The sequence below is a fragment of the Saccoglossus kowalevskii genome, chromosome 9 (assembly GCF_978046115.1).
Source record: "Saccoglossus kowalevskii chromosome 9, keSacKowa6.1, whole genome shotgun sequence".
NCBI classification, from domain to species: domain Eukaryota; kingdom Metazoa; phylum Hemichordata; class Enteropneusta; family Harrimaniidae; genus Saccoglossus; species Saccoglossus kowalevskii.
The window spans coordinates 31,934,200-31,952,091 of NC_140649.1; the positions used below are offsets into that span (position 1 = coordinate 31,934,200).

Genomic DNA, 17,892 nt, shown 5'->3' on the forward strand with positions numbered 1-17,892 from the left:
ATTTGCATACATTATGTTAATATAATTTATTTTGTGACGTCAGCAACAACTATGAATTATTCATATCAACTAAAAACCTGCAGACGAGGACAGTCTCTCGGGACAAAGTCCCTCGCCTGAAATGGTTCGTATTTCCCATCAAACGCCGCCGGCGTTCGAATGTCTAGGAAACACAATTACTTTAGGCCCGAGGACTGTCGACTACGGCAACCGAGGTGGCTCACAACATGTCATTTTATAAAACCATTTTTACAATTCATTTACATTTTGAAAACTCATTTTTATTTGTTAATTTTTTTTTAAACACCATTTTCGGTTCTGGAATCGATTTTTAAAACCCACTTAAGTTTCTGGATTCTGTTATTATTTTAAAAACCAATTGTTTAAATCCATTTTCATCTTTGAAATCAGTTTTCATTTTCAAAATCCATTTTTGTTTTCAAATTCCATTTTCATTTTCAAAATTCATTTTCGTTTTTAAAATCCGTTTTCATATTCAAAATTCATTTTCGTTTTCATATTCCATTTTCATAATCCATTTTCATTTTCAAAATCCATATTCATTTTCACTTTTTAACCTGTGACCTCGCCCTCTGACCTCATACCACGTGACTAGGAATTGTAACTCGGATTCCGAATTTGTTATTACCACCGGTGACGTTTCCATGGTAAGGCTTATTTATGTAAGTTCTTCTTCTTAAGACTATAACCTATTTGGCCGTGATTGCAGGGCGTTTTTAGATCCATAGAGGGTTCTTAGCTTCATCTGTCGGCTTACGCTGTGGCGTCGAATGCCTGTACAAACACCGATGGCGCTGCCTTGTATACCGACAGTACCTTATCCGGTACGATAACACAGCAGACCCACAGCTATAACTTGTTCTAATCTGAGTATCAACGTTACAGCTGATAAAATGAGAGCTCCAAGGTTTATTTTATTATATCAGGTGTGCGCCAGCTGACTGTGACCAACCGGTGAAACCAAGAGCCCTTTATGAACCAAAATCGCCGCGGAACCACGGCTAAAGTTATAGCCTGAAGAATAACTTACGTAGAGAAGCCTTGTCATGGAAACATCACTGGTGGAAATCAAAAAAACTATCAGGTCAAGGTGAAATGGTAAACTAAACACAAATCGAATATCGAATCGAAATGAGAATCTTAGTAAAAACAGTTAAACTTAAAGCGATAGGCGAGAAACAACAGCGATTCTTATGTAAATTCTGATGGAAAATTTGCGTCAACGTGAAAAATACGTATATACCTATACTTCAAATGTCAACAAAAACGTGAGAATGGATTTTAAAAACAAAAACGGATTAAAAAAATAGATTTTAAAAATGAAAATGGATTTTGAAAACAAAGTGGGTTTTAAAAACGAAAATGAATTTTGAAATCAAAAATGGGTTTTAAAAATGAATTTTGAAATCAAAAATGGATTTTAAAAACAAAAATGGATTTTAAAAACGAAAATGGATTTTGAAATCAAAAATGGATTTTAAAAACGAAAATGGATTTTGAAATCAAAAATGGATTTTGAAAATGAAAATGGATTTAAAAAATGAAAATGGATTTTGAAAACGAAAATTGATTTTGAAATCAAAAAATGGATTTTGAAAATGAAAACGGATTTTGAAAACGGATTATAAAAACGAAAATGGATTCAAACAAGTGTTTTTTTTATAATGAAAACATATATCAGAAGCGAAAGTGGGTTTTAAAAATCGATTTCAGAACCGAAAATGGTTATTGAAAAGGAATTATAAATAAAAATTGATTGTGAAAATGGTTTTATAAAATGCCATGTTGTGAGCCATCTCGGTTGCCGTAGTCGATAGTGCTGACACATAGTGCATTTTGCCACAGAAGTCATATTCGTGTTTGGGACTACATGACAGGACTGTGTGACCTCTCTCTATCAAATGGCAATTTTAATGCGCTATCCTGGCGTCAACCAGGCTCGGTCAAACACGATTATGTTACTATCAATGACAACATTTTACAATATATTTATTTTAATTATTTAACAAAAAAACATGTTTTGGGGCATCGTCCGCGACTCTGCTTCAATTAAAATGGCTGCGGGTGACTTTTCTCGATCTCAGGACAGGCTGTCGAAGCTTGTCGTGGCGCTGTAAATGATGCTGTTAGAGTTGTTGAGAATATTCTCGCCACACAAAGCCAAAGACTCGGCAAGAACTGATGCTCGAAATTAGATTAATCTAGCAAACGACAATGCATTCATGTTGTCTGTAACTTATCGGACGACATAGGTGTTCTCTGGTGGAGTTGATATATGTGAGGAACAGTTACAGTTTCTGCTTAATGAACGTTTTACCGTGCCATCGATATCGACAATGCTAAGTGTTTCCATGCGTACCAGAAACATACATGTTAAATACGCCCGCAAATACACTCAGATTACCGACAACAAACTTAACAGAAAAGTTTCAGATGTTATCGAACTACTCCCAAATACGGGAATGACGACTTCTCATAGCCCAAGGAAAGTGGCTACCAATATTCCGCGTACGCGAAAGCCTAAGGACTCGGGTCGACCCACATGGGGTGGACACTGGGGTGGATAGCAGACGAACTAATACGGTTTTGAGACGAAAATACAACGTAACATGCCCAAATGCCCTCTGGCACATAGATGGTAACCACAAACTCATTAGGTAAGTTCAGTAGTATTGACCGTGAAATAAAATATTTTAACAATACATTTAAATGTATTTATTATTAATTACTTAAATCCCTTACTTCTCCCGTCAATCCGGATCTGGGACTCCAAAACATTCTTTAAAATTGTAGCAAAGCGTAGTTGAAAACGCGGAACTCTTTTTAATTGTGATTTGCCAGAAATCAAACCCGAAAGTTAAGGACGTTCGAGATTACATCTAATGTGTTGCACCGTTTATCGCCTAAGTTATTATAAGTTATTTCTAAATGCCATTACAATAAATGCCGACATGCAATGCTGTTAGAATACTGCTTCGCGTGGGCACTGAATACAACTAATATAACCTGGGAAGTACGTAACGATGCAGTTTTACCATGAGTAAAATATAGTCCGTCCTGTGAATTCAAAACGGAGATTTAGTAGTTTAGTCAATTGTCGATTGTTGAACAAAGAATCATCATGATATTGTGTATATTTTTGTAACTAATATAACTCACCTGTATTGCAAATAAATGAAACTTTGTAGAACGGCCAAGGATATTACAGCGGCTTTAACTTAATTTAGTGTAGTTCAACTAATAATAATGCAACAAATGTCCCCATTGAACCCATGATGTATATGCTGATAAAAAGAACTACGCTATTTCTTATTGGTTAACAGGTGGAAATTTGTACTTCGTGGAGGTGTGAATGGGTACTCTCGGTGTGTGGTGTGTTGTGTAATAACAAAGTATTGATAATGACAAAGCTTCCACTGTACTTGATTGTTTTCGCCATGTTGTAGAAATATACAATCTCCCCACACGCGTTAGAGCTGATAAAGGTGAATAAAACAGGGTGTTACCCGGTTTATGTTAAGCCACCCTGAAAGAGAGGGTAGAGGTAGCTAGCTGTATTGCTGGGAATCGTGTAAACAACCAGAGAATTGAAAAGATGTGGAGAGATGCCTTCTAAGGCATGCACTTTAAATATTATTATCTGTTTTATTACTTGGAGGACCACCATGATCTTGATTCAGATAATGATCTTGACTTGTTTTGCATTCACTATTATTATTAATCAAAACTGTCAAGATGGATGGAACAAACACAAGCTATGCTCTGAAAATATCTTCACCCCAATACAGCTCTGGATTCAAGGGTGTCTGATTATGGCAGGATCTAGGTATAGAGTTATGCAGGAATAATTTGAGCCAAGCACTGCGGTAAGTAACAAATATTACACAACGTTGTCTATATTAACGCTAATGCATGTAACTTATTGTTAGATACAAATACCTTTATTAAATTCTTAACTTGGATTTTGTACAATTTACGAATTTGTACAAATTACACAATAGTCGTAAACTAGTTTGTATTTTTTGTGTCTGTTCTTGTCATCAGATTTCAATGAAACTTGGCACTTGGCCTCTATGAAAGGCACGGACCTGATTAGTTTTGGGTTGAAATCCGTACAATTTGGTTACTTAATTTGCTAATTTAAAGCAGTTCCACTGATATCTCAAGAACCACTGATGCATAGGTGCTCTAAAATAATGCATAGATGTGACTTTATTTGGAATAACATTATTTTAAGCATATTTATTTGTGTGTACTTGATTTATTGATGTAATTTTTACTCACAGGATGAAATAAGTGAATACCGGATTGACTGGCATGGACCTGTTCCTGAACAAGAAGCAGCAGCAGCAGCAGCAGTTGTCATTCCTAATCGTCACTCTCCTCTCCTATATGATGAATTAGAAGTAGTGGCGAATACAATTAATCCGCTTGAAGACAACTCTGGTGGCATTGTAGCATTGTAGTTGAAGAGTTTGGTTGTTAGCATGATAGCCAACAGACGCTAAATCATGTACTGCAACTCTGAAGTTAACAAGCAACTATCTAGGTAGTGCTCAACGTGCTATACCTCAGTCAAAGTATGTTATGTATAATGTTTAATTATCGTGATATAACATAATTCCAAAATGGGAAATTTTGTTTTTATTTGCCAAACACAATTGATACATTTTTCATTGTCCCTTTTGTCTAAAAATTTCCAGTGTGCGCATATCTAAGTAGACTGAATACCAATAGATTTTAGCAACTATTAGGTTGACTTTACATATATATCCATTTCCTATGTCCTTTTAATTCAGATACAAACAAGGATAGACGTATGAAAAATAAAAGTTGCATGATAATTAGTCCCCGGCGGACGTAGTCCGAAACAAGGACTTATGGGCTCCATTCGTTTTCCAGGGATACCTTGACAACTTTTCTTTACAAACACAAGTCACATTGGGAGACATATGCACATCGATTTATTGTTGGTTTGGTTGACCTTTGACCGACTGACAGATTTTTTCGTCTCAAAAAACACAAAAAAATCAACATTTGGATATATCATCGACCGTTTCTCGGACATGTCTTGACCGATTTCATTCAAACTTGGTATTGACCTTAGTCATGATGGGTTACTGAAGGTCGGCAAAGGGGTATTTTCGTAAGCTATAATCAATTGTTTTTTTCGTAATAATATAATTTAAATAAATAAATAACGTAAATTCGTAGACAGCAATTATAATCGTCCGTAATATGTATAAAGATCTTATTTTTTATAAGTGTATACAGCATTTTCTACATTAAACGCTATTTCCAATTTTGATTCTTAAACACAAATTTTCATTTTATTTCCTGTAAAAACGTAAAATGCTTTTTTTTTAATTCCTGTAACTAACACCAGTCCTCCCTACTTGCCCCATCCCCTTCGTTACTGATGCATGTCATTTTTTTTTCGTGATTTGATTCAAAATGGCAGACTGGTAGTAATTTCTGTTCATTTTACAAAGTTGATTGTACAGATGTTGGTTAAATATGGTACAAAAGCATGATGTAACAAGTTTATTGTTGTTTCCAGTTACTTTTCGATTTCATTGAAATTTAGCCAATTGTCAGACATTTTTCTCAAAAGTAAATAAAATCACTAAATTTGAAAAATGTTATATGCAAAATATGCAGACTATGCATAACTGTAAGCGTTCATGCACATTTTGTTAGTAATATGCTAAATACTATCCCAATATTTAAATATAATCAGACTACATCTTTCATTATTAATAACATGAAAGGGACTATGTTGTTGACAATGCTTTAATTATGCAAATTAGGTGACTAATATGCAAAATTCTTTACCCCAAATCTAATCAGGTCTCTGCATAGTCTTAGAGGATTTATGTACCAAGTTTCATTGAAATGTGATGATCAGTGCTTGAGATATCAGGAAATAATTTACAAATCATTATGCAAATCAGGTAATTAATATGTACAGAATTTCACCCAAAACTAATAAAAACCTGGCATCAATTCAGAGCATCTATGAACCAAGTTTCATAAAAATTCAATGAGTGGTTCTTTAGATATAAATGGAACAATCATGGAACAGCTGAAAATGTGCTAATTACCATGCAAATTAAGTTATTAATATGACTTTGTGATAGCGTTCTCTCGTGGCAATATCTCCGGAAACAAACTTTTGGAGCTAACTTATTTTGTGTTGTAATTCTGATTTACTACAGTTTTACGTGAATTAGAATTAATACAGCGATTATTGGCAATCTACATGTATGCGATATTGCTAATATATACAAGTCGTCACAGCCACGTTATATCATTTTTTATCACATATGTCAACAATGATGCTAGGAAGACCTGGAATATTAAGAATGATTTACTTGACAGCACAAAAAAAGCTATAAATGCTGCAATAATTTTATATTAATCCAAAAACAATTTTAAGTGACTCACAACTATTGAAGTGTTTAACGCGGGAGGGCCGTCACCTGCGCACGCACGGGAATTGAGTCCCAAGCGACGATAGCAACACACACTAAAATCGCAAAGGCTCATGCGTAGACGCTTGTTTGTAAACAATGACACGCTATGGCCATCTAACGCATGCGCAGGTGACGACTCCCCTGCTTTAATATATGAAGGGACATCAGAACGACCTTATTGAACAACACTACTACTCTCATTAAAGCCACCGAACAAAACCATTGCTGCAAAATAATTGTAACGTTAAAAAATAATTAAAATAAATAATAATAATTATAGTAAATAATTAAAATAAATAATAATTATAGTAATTAAAGAAAAAAAATTAAGCCAACCAGGATCTTATTTTAATCAGATTGGACTAGCTGAAGCCCCGAGGAGCAGTTGATACATAGCTGGGTAGAGAGGTGCCCCTGAGTGCTCAAAAAGGTGTCCATTTTTATACCTGGATAGTGGCAAAATCTATACCCATATTTATACCAAAGTACCATTTCTGTTATCACTGTTTATTCCAAATAAAACAGTTACCGTATTTGCTCTATTAGAAGAGCATCTCCAATAGAAGCACATGTAAGCCAACAGTTGCATTGTATATTTATTTATTAAAATATGTATTTTGAGCATAGAAACACCTCTGTCACTTACATAAGTATACCAAATCGGAAAAATATTACTGATATTTATACCTATCTTGAACAGAAATAAGACCGATACTTATACCTAAAATCCCCAAAAAACAGAACCATTTCTCCATTAGGCAAGTTCTATGTATTGCACCCCCACCCACCCGGACCCGCACAGCTTCAGTCAAAACACTGTTCGCTACCCGCCATTTGAAAAAGTTCAGACTCACAATCACCGCAAGGTGTCATGGGAAAAGACCCGGAAACATGGTTTGAAAAGTGGAGCGACAAAGAATGTCATAAGTATAGCCTAATGTTATAACAATGTCTCAAAAATAAATTATTACATCCAAAAAAAATACGAAATACCTACAATGAACTGAACAAATAGCAACCAAATAATGACATAATAATATTCCGTAAAAAATAATGTTGATATAATGTGACAATAATCATGAAATGTCCAAATAATTGTGAGATAATAATGAAATAAGCAAATAAGTGAAATAATGGCAAAACAAACAACAAAAGTGAAATAATGTGTCAATAATAACGAAATAATGAAATAATGGAGAAATAATGATTGAATAATGGGGAATAACAGCGAAATATGACAATAATGTAACAATAAAATTCAAATAAGTATTCAATATTATTATATAATTAATTTCAAAACAAATAGACAATCACATGAAAATACAATAAAACAATAATGAAAAAACAATTGAGACAATTTTGGCGGTAATCTCACCCCATTGAGAATCAGCGAACTTCTGGAATCCGGTCAAACTCCGGTGGCAGCCATGTTTATTTTTATTATTAGAGGACGCTTACGCGCGTAATCATTCGCATTTCATAAAATAAAATTTTGTGGTATTTTCGTAAAATACCACAAAATTACGGCGTTACTTATGGCGTTACGGTGACAGATGTATAATATACAGTGTATTATATATAAATAAGATGTGACTGTTAACATTCTACACATATAATTATTATGCTTCAATATTTGTATCTTGACATATTTGTAAATTAACCATATGAGATGTCAACTGTATTTGTAATTAATCGAGGCATATACTGTATATAGATTATATATAAATGAGTTTGTTCCATTTATTATAAAGATAGTAATGTATACATATAAATGACAAAGTTTATTCGTAAACATATAAATTGCACATGTTTTTAAAATCAAGGATTAATCATCGGTTTTTCATTATATGTAATCAAGTGACTCAACACATGGCTAAACATATATAATATTGAAATATACATGAAATTAGTCATTTTCGAAAGTTATATGACATTTTCATCAACGATTATAAACCAGGACAAATAAACAAGAAAGTTATAATTTTTTGATAAATCATGAATTGGGTATTAATAATTATTTTGTTCATGATTCAATGATTTTAAAAATTGACTGAAAAATCGGGAAGTTATGTCTATTTTAAAACATGTCTATTTCGATAACATGGGATGCAGCTGCAGTCGTATAGGCGATCATTGCGAAACTTGCCAAGGAAACTTTGCGGCCTTAGTGATTTGTTTATTATACACATAATGCGTTAACTGCTTTGGAGTGAAAATGTGTTTTAAGTTATATTGGATTTGTCAACACGTAATCACTTTAATTTCAAATATATGCTGTGTTTTGATGATTTAGTGAACAACTATTTAGATATAATGTGAGCACCGCATGGAGTGAATAGTGTGTTTTAAGTTATATTGGATTTGTCAACACGTAATCACTTTAATTTCAAATATATGCTGTGTTTTGATGATTTAGTGAACAATTATTTAGATATAATGTGAGCAACGCAGGAATTCATATTTTCACATATGTGTATATAACTTAAGGTCACGACGAGCACATTTCAATATATATAGAAATGCATTGTGATGGTTTGTATAACGATGAACTGATTTATTTGTCTGCGATATACTGTAATTGCATATTATTCACAATACCCCATTGATCCACAATTATATATATATCATTTCCGGTAGAAAGGCCTATCAGATCTCAAAACATTACTCTCTCTATTGAAAGACTGAAATCCGGGTCATTCTTATTAAGCCTTGGTCAGCATGGGGCTCTTTGATACACCATATCACATAATAAACAGACAAAGTTGCATATCACCAATTTTAAATTATTTAATAAACTAAGAGTTTAGCAATAAATTCTAATATATAACAGATCTTACCAAAATTCGTGAAATCTCGTCAGGCACGATCTGGAACCATTTTGAATATACAACGATGAACAAAAATGAGAAATCAAGTCGTATTTTTAAACCCCAGAACAGTAAATCCACAATTGTTTGCACACAGTTGCACAAAACCACATAGAGGACGTCCCGCCTAAAATACAAGTGTGAGTCACGCAGTAAGTGGACTATTTGATGGTGCAAAATACATCAGACAGATGTCAATAGATTTCATTTGACCTTGACTATATAGAGAGCCAAAACCACAATAAGGAAATCTTATTACTAGTATTCAGAGAAAGATACATGTATCACCGCAACGCTTCAGGTTTAAGTGACTTTGGATCAGAAACAGATTTCGTTTTTGGCCTAAATGAAACCAAAAATCATGACAAAGAAAATGTGATAGTAATAGTAGATGGAGCGATTTGTTTATATAGTGCAAACAATATTAATTTGAACTTGATATCCATATTGCCTGGGAATGTCTGACCTAGTTGTTTGATATATACAGCGCCATCAGTCGTCGATAATTGCAGCTTCGTTTGCTACCTATCTGGCCATGTCTGTTAATCGTTGGGAGTATTTTTAAATGACATTATCTATGAGGTCGTACAACTGAAATATTTTTTTCGGAATGCAACACAGTATGAATAAAATCCCGAAGTTAGTTCAAATGGATTTCGTATGATAAGTGACATATTGTCATTTATCCAGCGGCCAAAACACAGAAGAGGCTTACTTAAAGCGGTGGAGTTGTCTCCTGTGCATGCGCCGGAAGGCCATAGCGTGTCATTGTTTACAAACAAGCGTATACCAATTTTTAGCGTGTGTTGTTATCGTCGCTTGAGGCTCAATTCCCGCGCATGCGCAGTTGGCGACCCTCCAGCTTTAATTTTTTTGTTACACCCCCTGCGAGAAAAGATACGCCACATTTAATAGTTGGATGCGGTATTTGAAGTTCTAAAAATGCATGATGTAGAGATGAGTTGATGGTAGGTCAATCTCACGTCATGAGCTTTTAAAGTCCAAAGAAAATACTCAATTGTCTTAATTTGTTGATATTCAGTTCGAAAAGATTAACCAACTTCAAAAATATCATATAATATAAAAAAAATGTATTTATATGTGGAATTTAAATTTGAAACAAAACCATTGATCAAAGCAATCGTCTGTTGGATATCCCTTCTTTGTTATGAAATTTGGTCACTACTTGTTTCAACGAATTACTAGAAAAGAAAATGCATGTAATTCATTCACACTGTACACAACATCGACATATTCATCAAAATAAAGATAATTTTATACAGAAATCTATTCTGGACACATACTATGAAACTAAGATCTCGGCTAAAATTAATACTCTGTTTCTAGAACACATTTCTGAATAACATTACCTTCATGTTGATGTGTAACACAGATCAAAACAATATGGCGTCTCTTCACGTCACTGTAACTCTTCGTCCATGTGGAACCACTAAAAACGTGTCGAAAGACTGGTGAAGTTTTTAACCGTCTTTCACTATCGTTGTGAATTAAAGACACATCCTGTATGACTACACCCATCACGTTGTAACTTAACCGGATGTTAATTAACATTCACCCAGAAATGCATAGGAGTGAAATTGATATATAAACATAGCAATTATAATAAACGTTCACATTGATCAGTATTAAATCAATCGTACTAACGTTATTGTGCGGGGACAATTACACTGCTTAGTCACGACCACTGCGATAAAGACTAGAAGTTTATTGCATATAAAAGGTCATTGATATATCCCACGTACGCTAAATACAATTAAAGTTAAACGAGGACAATAGAAAGCAACAGGCAATGTGGATAATTGTGAGTATATGTGAAAATACGAAAACGATTGTAATAATGTATACGATAGCTTATTCATTATTTCGTCGAGGGAATTCTGGTCGTTGCTGTCAACAAGAAATTCATTTGAATAAAAATTATGTTCTATTGTTTTAAAAGGATGCAATATCAAACCAAACAATTTTCAAAAATGCTAAAATATATAATTTCACCTACACCGCCTCATTAAAGATAACGGACTCTAACATGGCCGCCAAATACTGAACGTAAATAGGGTGTATGTCTGATTATTAAAATACTTGCTAAGTTGATTATTGTAAGTGGAAACCTAATTTGCATATGTTTAAATAATTAATAAGGCACACAAACATGTAAGATATAAAATACATTGAAATACATACATTGACTGTAATAATTACAACGATTCCGCTCTAAACCATTGATATGCAAATTAGTTTAGAAATTAAGAAATGTTTAAGGTGATTGTGATTTTTATTTTTTTTTGTGATTTGAGAGAATATTCAACCTATTACTTCAGAGCTAGTATGTGATGCAGTACATGCAAATATGCTGAAGGTCTTCTATCGACACACGCAGAGAAAGGTCGTCAGTAACGCCTCACTAATTATAACATACTAATTCATTACAAACGCTAATTATAGACACAGACTACGTGTACAGTTGTTGTGTGTGTTTGTAATTAATGCTCTTAATAAATTATTATGTTACAATTCGGGACTGATAGACATGTGTGAATGCATTGCTTAAAATAAACCACTAACAATCCAGGTTCCGTCAAACATTGCACGAGTCTCGTCGTTAATGTTCTCATCATGATGTAAACTACGATACCAGATCGATGTAGTTAAACACGAATACAATGGTGCGCTCCTCGGTGTATTGTACGCTGACATCGCATGTACGTGGGAAACTGTGAGCTTGATTAAATCAATAGAAATAACACACTACAATAGTCGTTTCTGACTTAAACTGAGCCTGTAGTAAAGATATTAGGATGGATTGCCTATGAATGCGATACGAGTCCTTTGTACCACGTCTGTTGCAGTCGCTCTATAGACAATAATGGTAACTCGTTCTTCGATTTTATTCAATAGAAGTTAAAATGACAAGTGATGTGTACCTTGACTCCTGAGTAAATACACGAATGCGTCCTGTTTTGCCAGCCTACAGTGCGGCAACGTAACGATATTGTTCGATGAACAAATACTATCTCGGCGTTTAGCGGCGAGTGATGGATGGATATTGAAGAGGGCATTCCGATCAAGAAGTGACTTAAAGTACTTGAACTCACGATCGGTCTTGACAAACTGTTTAAATAACTACACAAGACTACATTCCGTTACTAGCTTGGTGACGTTATAATGTATTATTCAACATATATCCCATAAACTGTTGCTGCGCAGAATATCGAACCATTTTTAAAAGAACCCGACGCGAAGTTGTCTGTTTTCTCGTCCCATACGCACCTACTGCCGAATTTCAAACCTTGGTCCTGGCACGACCCGACGATCACATGTGCGACTATTTTATGGCGAGGGATGTGTAATTTCTTCACTCTGGTTTTTATGACGTCAGACAGGTTTCGTGCCAGTTGTGCCGCTTTTTTGGGGTCATATTTCTCCCCCTCTAGCCTGGTGCACAGTATGTCCTCGATGGTCTGGCGAACTAAATGAGATCGGAACTCGCTGCCTGGATCTGGTTTCATTTTGTAGGTATTCTCATACTTTTTCTGTGCGGGCGCGGCTTTTTCTTTTGCTATCATCTTATGCAGTGTGTTCCACATGGACGTCTTCTTGCCAAACAAACTTATCGACGGTCTTGCGGGTTTATCACTTTTCTCACCGGTTGCACCTGTCGCAGTGGACTCACTGCTGGGCTTCGAGGCGGCGGGCGCCGGTGATTTGTCCCTTTGCAGTCCATCATTTTGTTGACTGCTCGCAGCAGCAGCTTTTAGAGCGGCCAACATATTGTCCCTCTTAACAACAGCGTGGATGACGAATCACCTTCCGTAATGCAACGAGAAATAATTGCCCAAAGTCAGTCACTTAAAATCGATTGAGTCAACCAGAGGAGACAGGGAATCAAATTTCTCGGTATGATGGCAACGTCGTCAAGAGCTGACTCTTTTTGCTGTACATCGACCTATCAACAAGTGAGTTCTGTTATCACACCACCACTCGTTGCCAGCGGACCGTCAGTCGATTTTATAATCTATATTGAAACAAATAAGATCAGTATTATAATGCAAATCGATTGTTAAAAAATATCAATACAAGAAAGTGTCGTGGATTTCTACCAACAAAGCCCCGCATATTCCCTTTTCTGTCATATGTCAACACTTCGCTGTCCAAATCAACACAACGTAACTAGGGCGAGGGTCATATGCAATATGAAACGACGGTGTCTGCTGAATATGCGCGCTTATACCCGTGACGAAACAGGGTATTAAAAACATCTAAATTATTAACGTCTCGTTAAAAAAGCAAATTTACATAGTACATCACTTTAGTAATTTTCCAGGCAACTTAACCACAGTTATCACCTGTTGGCTTGGAAGCTGCACAGCGTGCGGGATTCCGCTAACTCAGAATTATCCAGCTTTCGTAGAAATTCGACATCGTAAGTTAGAAAGTGAAGCAGTGATGACACAGGCACCGTTGTCAACAAACTATCCCGCTTTGGATTGTGGGTACTCACTTAAAATCATACAAGTGTTCGTTGTTTGTGAATCACGTGATACATTATTTCACCTGTTCTCTGCACGATGCTATTGTTTGAACTGGTGGACTATTTTCGCTGTGAATTTTCTCCAATTTCTGTAGAAGGTGTATATGTATATGGTGTTCGATATGGGACTCATAGCGACTTGTACAACGCGTATAAAATACATTGTTTATTGACATGAAATTCGAACACGCGCTGCGCGACGACCACCGCCCTTTAATATCACCAGCAAATATTGAAAAGTATGTCGCCATCCATATATACATATATTTAAACTTTTTAATTTAAATAGGGTCTTTGAAATAAGATGTTATGATATTCATAATACCCACAATGCATTTCACATATGCTTAGTATCACACGGCAGTAGTACAATATTACAATGAACATAGAATTTGAACTTATATTATATATATTAGATTGAGTGATTCCAACTACGGAATGTTTTTCAATCGATAACGTCGTGGCCATATACTTGATAATTATTATATGATGTCATCGACCCCCCCCCCTCAACTGAGGTGACCATATATATATTGTCAATTGCATGTAGTATTCGGAGAAATAACTGCTACATTCCACGCAAGAATGAACCATTGAATATCAGTTGCCATGGGAACGCATTGTGTTATTTAAAATCAATAAAAGTAAATGAGATCGTGGTAATAATTTATGACACTCTTTACAATAGTTTATGTCATTATGCATCGTCTATGTTTCCTATAGAAAGGTGTAAACATGAGGGATTATCATGATAGTATTTGAGAAAACTAATGGCTGTATGTTTAGAACTATCAATGGCATGTATGTCTTTTCATACAAACGATATCGACTCGATGGGAAACTTGAAATGCTATTAGGTGGTATTTACATTGAGTGTTTGGCGTCTCCGTTGTAAGTACAGACGGGGGGGGTGTACACAATTGTTTTTTTTTTCAATTACGAGTAGTAGCGACAGCATGTCACGACTTGAATACATAATTAGTCAATTACCGCTATATGAATTACTAAAATATGTAAATACCATGGTGATACATTATATGAATATTTGTTTGAAGTTGAACTTTCCACGCCCCATGTGACATTTTTGCAGACTTTTCTCCGTGGCGTTGAATACATTGACTAATGCAAATATTGTGCTATTAGCCAGACAGTATAGTAAACACAGTAACCCAAACCCTTATATACCGTTTTACGAGTACTGAATGTACATTAGCCCCGGGGTTAGTAATTTACTACGGGTTTAAAAAAGACTGACAGTTGTAATGTATACGCGCGGCGGACGTGTTTGGGGGGGGGGTGTCATTGGCTGTCAACGTCACACAGCGTGCATGTAGTCTTTACGCACCTTCGTGACAAATTGCGATTGTTATATTTACCGATGTAGAATTTCTACTCACGGTTTGGAGTTACTTTCTAAGATCTACAATTTCAGCGAATACTGACTCTTCGCCAATCTAACACGAATTCTGGCAGTTGTGTGAAATTTCCGATTAGCATAATCAAATATAGAACTTGAAATCAACAATATCGCGAAAAAGAAGAATTTGAACTTCAATCATCCAAACTCGCAAGAAACGTACTATGGTCCAAGATGCAGGGCACCATAATTATTTACATCCCTGGCAATACATTTCATTGTCAATTAATGTTTTATTCGAGCCATGCCTGCAAGCAGGTTTTTGGTTTATCGATTTTGGTTTATCGACAATTATATACGGTGCCTAAAAACTGTATGTATTTGTTCATGTCTAAAGATATTACAAAACTGGAATTATTTTAATGACGAAACGTGGTCTGGAGATCACTGATAAATTGTGATTATTTGACAGTTTTTCTCAAAAAAAGATTGACAGTAAATTTAAAAAAAATCCACATATCGATTATTACTAAAACGGTTAGCCATGAACTGATATTGACACAAAATATTGTCACAGCTATAATATATAAATAAATATTAACACAGACCACGATTAGGTTACAGTGAGACGTATACGTACATAATTCAGCCTGGTCATGGAACTGGAGTACTTCGTCAGACATATGTGAGCATGCAGCCATGCAAGCGATTCAAAACTGTCATCCCCCACATTGCATTACAATAGCGGACCTCATATTCGAGTTTCGTGAATTGGTTCGAAAGAATTGTCGTATGAGGGCGCCCGGATCATGATAGTCAATACGTTATTATAACTGCGGAAAGATGTTTATGCACAGTGGCCTGTAACATAAAATTAAATACGACTTTTAACCAAATATCGACAAATTGTCGGCCCGCTGTTATAAGGAATGGTACCAAACGACCGTGGGTCACGAACGCATACGTGATAAAAAGAAAGATGACAGAGAAACAAGATTCAACTAAATTACTATCGTTTCTGTCATTCTTTGAACGATAGTGTTTATATCAATGTTGCTACACTACAGTAAGTTAATATCAACACTGCTAGTAATCTTCACATAAGTATTTGGGTGGCATAGGGCGCTAGGTGATCTCAAAGACATACACTAAACAATTTCGTAAATGACTATTCCCTCAATAGGATTTGCTATGTCTGTTGTCAGTCGTACGCCCTTCTTCCAATAACATCTTGCATTTGTCCCCATTTGACTGCATGGTAGTCGACTTGAGTGATGGATGTCAGCATACACAATTGAAACAACTATAGAAATGGCTTGCTCTACCATCACATGGTTCAATCTGGATCAACAGGTGGGTGCACCGCTGCAGGAATGACATGCATATATACACAATTTTGTTTTCTTATACTTTTATCAACACCTAATTTATAAGTTCATTAACCCAATCGGTTTTGCCTAAATCTAGAAGCCTTATACTGAAATGAATAAAACAAATTTGACATTGCCCAAATTTCAACAATCTCAATCTACTTTAGTTTAGATTGCCATTGGCCTTACTAGTACTCTTTTACAAATCAGCTACATGTAACAGTCATTTTTGGCGACTTTGACCTTTCATGAATTGTCATTATCTTTAAGGCTTTTCTATCATAATACCCACACCCCATGTAAATACATCATCCTGATAGCTTCACAAAATGGTTAATTTTCATGTAGTTCTACACGAGTTGACCCTTGCACTCTCAATTCTTCTATGTGACTACTTGTATGTACTTAGCCCACTTTATGCTCTATTACAGAGACGGAATGTTTGAAGATTCAATTGCATAGATCGACAAGTGTGTTCATGCATGGAGCATGGCTCAACAGGCCAATGTGATTAAAATCTGATACACTAAGGCTTCAGTTATTAAGGTAGTTGGCTACCATAATTAAAAGTTATCACCAGACTTCTTTGAAATGTACCATGTGGCTTTATTATATGCTGTTGCTTATAAAATTCAGACCCACACGTATTGTCATGAAAATACTTTTGGAACAAAAAATAACAATCATAGATATTTGTAAACCATTTAGTCTGTTTCTATGGTAAATAGATTGTCATATCTTAAAATTTCTTTCTGGGACACATGATAAAAAACAGTTATGGTCGTCTCTGAAGTACCGGTACTATTTATATTTCATGAAAAAATTGCATTAACAAAACTTCCTATTGAAATGGCTCAAAAAAGCCTATTACTGCTTTCCTTCAAAAAAATATTACATTTTGGGTTAAAAAGAGCCCAAAAAGTAGTTGACTTGTCAAAATCAACATTGATGCAAAACTTTTGAAACAGAAAAATGTGGTAATTTTTTCCCCTCTTATTTAATAGACTGAATGCATGCAAGTCCATGGTGTCCACCACCTCACAGTATATCTGCAAATTACTTTTAGGTTGTGTAGGATCAGTAACCAATCAGAACTTGTGTTACAGGTTGTTCTCTAGTAAAGTGTGCTCTAATTGGAGCTGTATGGACACATTTTGCATATTTTTTTGTAAAGTGAAAATTTGCATTCATCTTAGTATAGGAGATTAGAGTACATACAACTACAAGTTTTATATTAACCACACTGCAACAG

At 35.1% G+C, this 17,892-nt stretch overlaps 1 pseudogene; it reads right to left on the minus strand.

The window, feature by feature from the left end:
- Positions 1–11,070: 11,070 nt before the first annotated feature.
- On the minus strand, positions 11,071–13,385 carry LOC102807558 (dynein light chain Tctex-type 5 pseudogene; annotated as a pseudogene).
- Positions 13,386–17,892: the final 4,507 nt, after the last annotated feature.